Genomic DNA, 6,589 nt, shown 5'->3' on the forward strand with positions numbered 1-6,589 from the left:
GCTTTGGCCAATTTAATCTTAGACCACGATGCAGTCAGTGGCTTGAAATATGTTTGGGTGGTTGGGCATGAACTCTTATGCTTTAGTCATCACATGTGAAGAAAACGTACTTTTGTCATCATTTCAAGAATGTGGAGATATAAAAAAAGCAAAACGATAAAACAAAACAATAAAACCTGTATCTACCCACATAGTGGAGTCAAATCCAGGTCATTACAGGTAACCCCCGTTAGTCACAGGGCTATGAATGACAAACTTTTTTTTTTTTTATATTTAAGGCACTAAGTTTGGTAATACTTGTTTCTTTTTTCCCAAAGAATTATTTATTTCTTGAATTCAATTTGTTATTATTATGATTTTAATTTAACCAGAAAGAGATGGAGAGAGAGAAAGAAAGGGAAGGAGAGAAAGCAGCCTGCCATGTCCAGAACTCGAATCGCCATTGGCCATGTGGGAATCCAGGCCCCTTAACCAGCATGCCACCTGACAGCTCTGGTAATACTTGTTTTTTTAGCTATGTCGAAAACACACACAGTCATGCACACGCGTGCACGCGTGCACTCACGTACATATATATTCAATAAGCCACAAACATGAAGTAGTTTTATTAATTTACTTATTTTTGATCACTTCTTTTGCTTATGCTCTATTGAGTATTCCTTGTTCATATTTAAATATTTTTTGGAAAAATACCATGGTAACTGTTAACATCTAAAATATTTCACTATTCTTAACTAGAATTTAAAATTTTCATTTAGGGACCTGAAGGTGGCATGGTAGTTAAGGAGCTGATTCTCACATGGGTGACTAGTTCTAGTCCTGGACCCGTCAGCTTGAAACTCACACTGGGTGTGTGGTGTGTGTGTGTGTGTGTGTATGTTTGTGTGTGTGTGTATGTTCAGAATCCTGAGGGGAGAATGAAGGAGAAGGGATTGTGGTGTGGCCATCCCCTCAAGGGGTGATTTCTCACTTTCCTTTCTCTGTTGCTCTCTCTCTAGCAAGTGCATGTGCCCTATACAAAAATGTAAAAAAAATATATATATACCATTCAGTATATAAAATTCTAGTTAAGGCCACCAACATTTCAAATTTCATGCCTAACTCAAATAATTCAGAGCATTCACTTCTCTTTCAAACCCAAGAGAGCTATACCAAGGAGAAAAAAGCAGAAAGTACTGTCTATTATTATTTTTATCATTTCTTCTTCCCCACACCCTCTGGTTTCTGAGCTCTCCAAGTTTAGGGGATTAGGATAAGTCACAGCAATTAGAGCCCAAGGACTGACATTTTCATGCTAGCTGTAACAGTCATTAATACTCTCAGTGTGACGTGCCTCCCAATGCTGGTTCCCCTTTCTCTTACATGTCCACTGCAGAGGGGCTCCTATTATGGATCAGGTACTGGGGTTGGAATTCTGTACTCTCCCCAGCGAGCCTTCTACCAAAGTATGCCACGGCGTCAATTGCTGTAGAATGTGCATGGTACAATATAATGTGATAAATGATATATTTATTGATAAAGAGAAATAGTTACTTTTCCATAGTATAGCTCCCAAGAACCACACATATTAGGTGCTTATAAAAATTTTCTCTCACTAGTCCCTGCTTGCATGGTAGCAGCAGTCTTCCTGCAACTTTCTGTATCTCAGGAAATAGCCACAGAATGAGATAGTTTACCCCTTTTTCTAGGTACACTAGAACATTCTTATTTACATGCTGAGGTAGCACTATTCATATCCTCCAAATATTCCCCATTTAGACCAATGCCTAAACTAGTCTCTAATATTCTGTAATATAGATGAGCTAGTATGATAGGGATTACCACAGCCAGGTTCAATGTGGGATATGTTTGCATTCATGGTGAATGCTGAGTATTTCCAGAACCTTCACATTACTTAGTAAACTTTGTATTTAGCTTTTGGACTTAGTTGCAATTTTGAGACCATGAGGAAATCCCCTTTCACATCTTACTAGATTTTGCAAAACCTGATCAAAGACAGAGGTTTGGGGTAGTAGAGACTGTTGAAGTCTAGCTCATTGCCAAAAATTGAATTACTTGACTGATTCTAGCACCATTTTCTCCTTCAAACCAAAATAAAAGATATTTGTGGTTAAATGTTTATTCACCAAGTAATATTTACATTTGCTATGCTGTAGTCATCTTGTGAAGCCCTGGTTGTCTAGTGGTGAAAATGACAGATGGAGTCCCTGCATTCATGGTTCTATTTTAAAGAAGAAAATATAACGTAATTAACAACAAACATTTATTTCAGATAGAATACAAAAGTAGGAAGGAAAACAACTAGATAATTTGATAAATAATGACTAGGAGTGACTTCTGTAGACAGAGGTGGACTGAGAGCTCTTCTAAGAAGAGATGTCAGTTATGCTAGTGCTTGATCGAAAAACAGCAGCTGTGTGTCCTGAGAGAACAGCAATCCAGGCGGAGAAGAGAGCCAATGTACAGATGCAGAGATCATAAAGCAGGATGAGCTTGGCGTGTCTCTGAAACCGACAGGTGGATTACTATGATGGGATCTTAATGGACAAGAGAAAGAAAGTTATAATAGCTGGTCAGAGACCTAGGCAGAAACTGGATTGTAAAGATCTTTTAAAAGATTTTATTACTAGAGTAATGTGAAACCATTTGAGAGTTTTAATCAGAGAAAACATAAAAATGGCCTCCATACTAAATGTTGTAGCCATTTGCCAGTCACATCTTACCCAGTTCACCAGCATCACCTGAAAGAATTGCTTACCCTCTCTTACTTGAAAAATGTTTGTGCATGGTTGCCAGAAAATCACACTCAGCTGTCAGTAGGTCAGAAGCTCAGACATTGGGCCTCTTCCTTTTTCTGTCTGTTCTCAGTCTCTGGGTGATCTCTACACTTATCACCTCTACTTTTTTTATATCTGGGCCTGCTTTGGTCTGCTTAGGCTGCCACAACGCAATACCATAGACTGGGTTGCTTAAACAACAGAGCTGCACTTCTCACAGTCCAGGAGGCTGGAAGGTTAAGATCAAGGAATTGGGTAGTCTGATTTCTGATGGGGACCCGCCTGTCCTGACTGGTTTACAGACTTCCCCTTTCTCTCTGAATTCACTTGGCCTCTCCTTGGTGTGGGTACATCGGCAAAGAAAGATACCTATTTCTTCTTTTGCTTATAAAGCCATTAATCCCATCATGAAGGCCCTATCCTAATGAGCTAATTGAACCCTAAGTACCTCTCAAAGGTTCTGTATCCAATACCATTGCTTTTAGGGTTAGGACTTTTTTTTTTCCTTTTTTACGAGTTCAGGACTGTATGTATTACAGAGTTTACTTAAACACAAAGCAAGCTAAATAACTTTTTTGAAAGGTTTAAACACAATTGATATAGAAAGTACTTTCCATCTAATCTCAGTCTTACATAAGTGGAAGAGGTGAGGGGAAGGTAGACAATTTCTGAAGCAGCATACCTGACAATCCATCAACCACCTTGAACCATAACGTCTATTATTGACCCTATTAAAAAGAATTAGGAAAATACACAAAGCCACCCATTTCAGAAACCAAAAGACAATAATTTTAGCATTATAGGAGATAAAATATTTTTGAAGCCCTTCAAAAACTGTTAACTATAAACTAGAGGAAACATCTTTTCGTTGTAAGAAAGAAGGTATAATAGAAAGTAAAATATATTTAAGCTAAGCTGATTTTCAATCATCTTTGAACAAAAGAAATGAAAAATAATGGTTGATTAGCTAAGCTTTATTCTGTAGCCAAACTTATTACAGTGATTTTTAAATGGCAACAGCCCATCTGACTGGGCAGCTTGACAGTTCTGAATACTTTTGAGATGATTTTTTTTAACACAAAGACACTAAAATGATCCAGTCATGCAATGTTCATCTTATGCTTTCTGCATCTCTTTGCCGATCTTGTAGCTAAAAATCTTGCTCCAATCAATTTTAGTACATGTAACTGGCAGCTGTCTACGTAAGGCTTTTTTTTTTTTTTTGACATATTTTTGCTATAGGGTGCATGCACTCGCCAGAAAGACAGAGACAGAGAGACAGAAAGCGAGAAATCACCCCCCCCCCAGGGGGGATGGCCACACCGCAATCCCTTCTCCTCCATTCTCCTCTTGAGATCTTGGGCATCCGCGCACACGTGTCTAGCGTGGAGTTTAAGCAACCAGGTCTGGGACTCTAACCGCGGTAGACTACTTGGGAGTTCAGCGACACAGCCATTATGCTAACTGCTTGCTGGTCCCTCTATGTAAAGCTTTGAAGGTAGCATCTGACATTGTTAGATAATTCTCACTGATGGTATTCATTTTCTGCAGCTTCCACAATCTTCATAAATTCTTTTGCTGTCTGTACCTGTTAGTCTTGTATATCTTTATGACTCACTAGCTGAACATTACCGTCTTCATAATAATGAACCTAAATTTCCAAGATGCCAACCACCTGAGTGGTTGAAGGAGTCATTGTAAACTTCCACTCTGACCTCCAATGACCATTCCAAAAATCTTTTGCTTGGAACTGATAGCTTTCTATGCATGGGATAGTGGTTTGCTGCTCACCCTTTTTTCTTTTTTTCTTTTTTTATCATACGCCTTATTGACCCTGTTTGGTAATGCTCTTTTTTACGTAAGCTCCCAGAGTGGCTTGTACCCAATTCTCCATGATTCAATTGCATTTTCTGCTTCATACAGTCATGAATCAGTTGCTTCCTTTCTCAAGTGATCAAATTTGAAACAGATTCTGATTTTCTGAATCCCAAAACTTGCTATTTCCCAAGTCGCCATGTTCTGTTATCAATACCTGATCTTCATAACCTTCCATTTTTACTGGCGCAGACTGGTCCAGGTTATACTGTGCAAAATCATGGCCTGCCCCTTCCCTGAGGAGATCATTATTATTAAGCAGTAACCAAACAGCATTAAACACCTCATTGAATTCTCCAGGAGGGGCATGAAGATGAATTTTGCTGCTATGTGCACCTTCTCATCGGACAACTGCTCCTCCAGATCTGCCATCTTCCTTTCGGTGACAAACTCTGGCAGCAGCGGCGTTGGAGGCAGCTGCAGCAGCAATAGCTACCAGACTTTCCCCCTTTCCACACGGTCCTCCATGCAGCATGACCCTGCCAAAGGCGAGGGTTAGAACTTCTAATAGGAAATTCGAGAGGACATTCAATGTTTGCAATTTTTCTAATTTATTAATTTTTACTCTTTTCTGTTTTGGGTACAGCATGCATTTACTTTTTCATTTTTTTGGGGGGGTAGGAATTTAAAGCATTTATTTAAAATATTTTACTTTCTTAGTGTATAAAAAGTAAACATTTCTCCCTAAGCAAAACTTATTTGCATTCTGAAATGTTTGATATGTTCTGTTATCTTCATTAAATACATTCTCAGGGCCAAAAGGTAGTAGTGGTTAAAGCACTGGACTCCCACATGGTCGACCATGGTTCAAGTCCTGGTACGGGTGCCTTGAAAATCATGCTGGGTATATGTGTCCAAAGTCTCTAGAGGAGAATGGAGGAGAAGAGTTTTTGCGTGGCCATCTGCTCTGGGAGGTGATTTCTCACTTTCCTTCTCTGTCTCTCTCTGTTCAGCATGCATGACCTAGGGCAAAAACCAAAAACAAAGGAAAAGAATCTAATTTACTTTGCAATTTTTCTTTGATATATTCTTTACTAGACATATATCAATTACTTTCACATGTCAAAAGGATATCCTCATTATTTATTATTAAGTGAACAGATGTTATTTTGAAAAATTGAGATTATTTATAGTCCTGACTATGGTCTTTCTTGTTGAGTATTGTATGTGTATTTGAAAAAAATGATATGTATTATCCGCAGTTGCCAAATATAGTATTCTATAAACATTAGCGAAGCTCAGTAGATCATATTGTGTAAATATGCTATATTTCTAGTGAAATTGCATCTTTTTCTATCATATTTGGAAGAAGGGTTTTTTGTTTTTTTTTTTTTGTTTTTTTTTTTTTTTTTTTTTTGAGAGGTTTTTGCTCTAAGGTGTGTACGCTCACCAGAAAGACAGAGAGAGACAGCGAGATAGAAAGTGAGAAATCACCCTCCAGGGGGGATGACCACGCCGCAATCCCTTCTTCTCCATTCTCCTCTCGGGATCTTGGGCACGCACGCACATGCACCAGGCATGAATTTAAGACTCGAACTGTGGTCAACTACATGGGAGTTCAGCGATAGAGCCATTACGCTAACTGCTGGTCCCCAAAGAAGGTATTTTAAAAGCACCTCCTATGAGAGAAGAGAAGAAATTTCCAGGCAAAATTCCAAACAACTTGTGTGGATAATCTCCTCTCAAAGAGGTGAAGTATAACTTTCTACTAATTGTGTGTTCGGCATATAATGAGATCCTTCCAGAGTCAAGTATGAAAAAGGAAAAAAAAAGGAGTAACTTCACAGTGGAAAAAACCTGAGAAATACTACCTCATCATGGTAAGTGAGGTAACCTCAGACGTGGAAACTCATGTTAACAGTGTGACCCTGTGACATGATATTAGTTCAAAGTGCTTAACCTTGGACATCAGTCTAATCAGGAAAAAAAAGTATGAC

General features: G+C 38.6%; 1 pseudogene; it reads right to left on the bottom strand.

Moving 5' to 3' along the window:
- Window positions 1–3,893: 3,893 nt before the first annotated feature.
- LOC102490984 (F-actin-capping protein subunit alpha-2-like) lies at window positions 3,894–5,024 on the bottom strand (annotated as a pseudogene).
- Window positions 5,025–6,589: the final 1,565 nt, after the last annotated feature.

Source organism: Tupaia chinensis, unplaced genomic scaffold (genome assembly GCF_000334495.1).
Source record: "Tupaia chinensis unplaced genomic scaffold, TupChi_1.0 Scaffold000139_1, whole genome shotgun sequence".
Classification (NCBI taxonomy): Eukaryota; Metazoa; Chordata; class Mammalia; order Scandentia; family Tupaiidae; genus Tupaia; species Tupaia belangeri.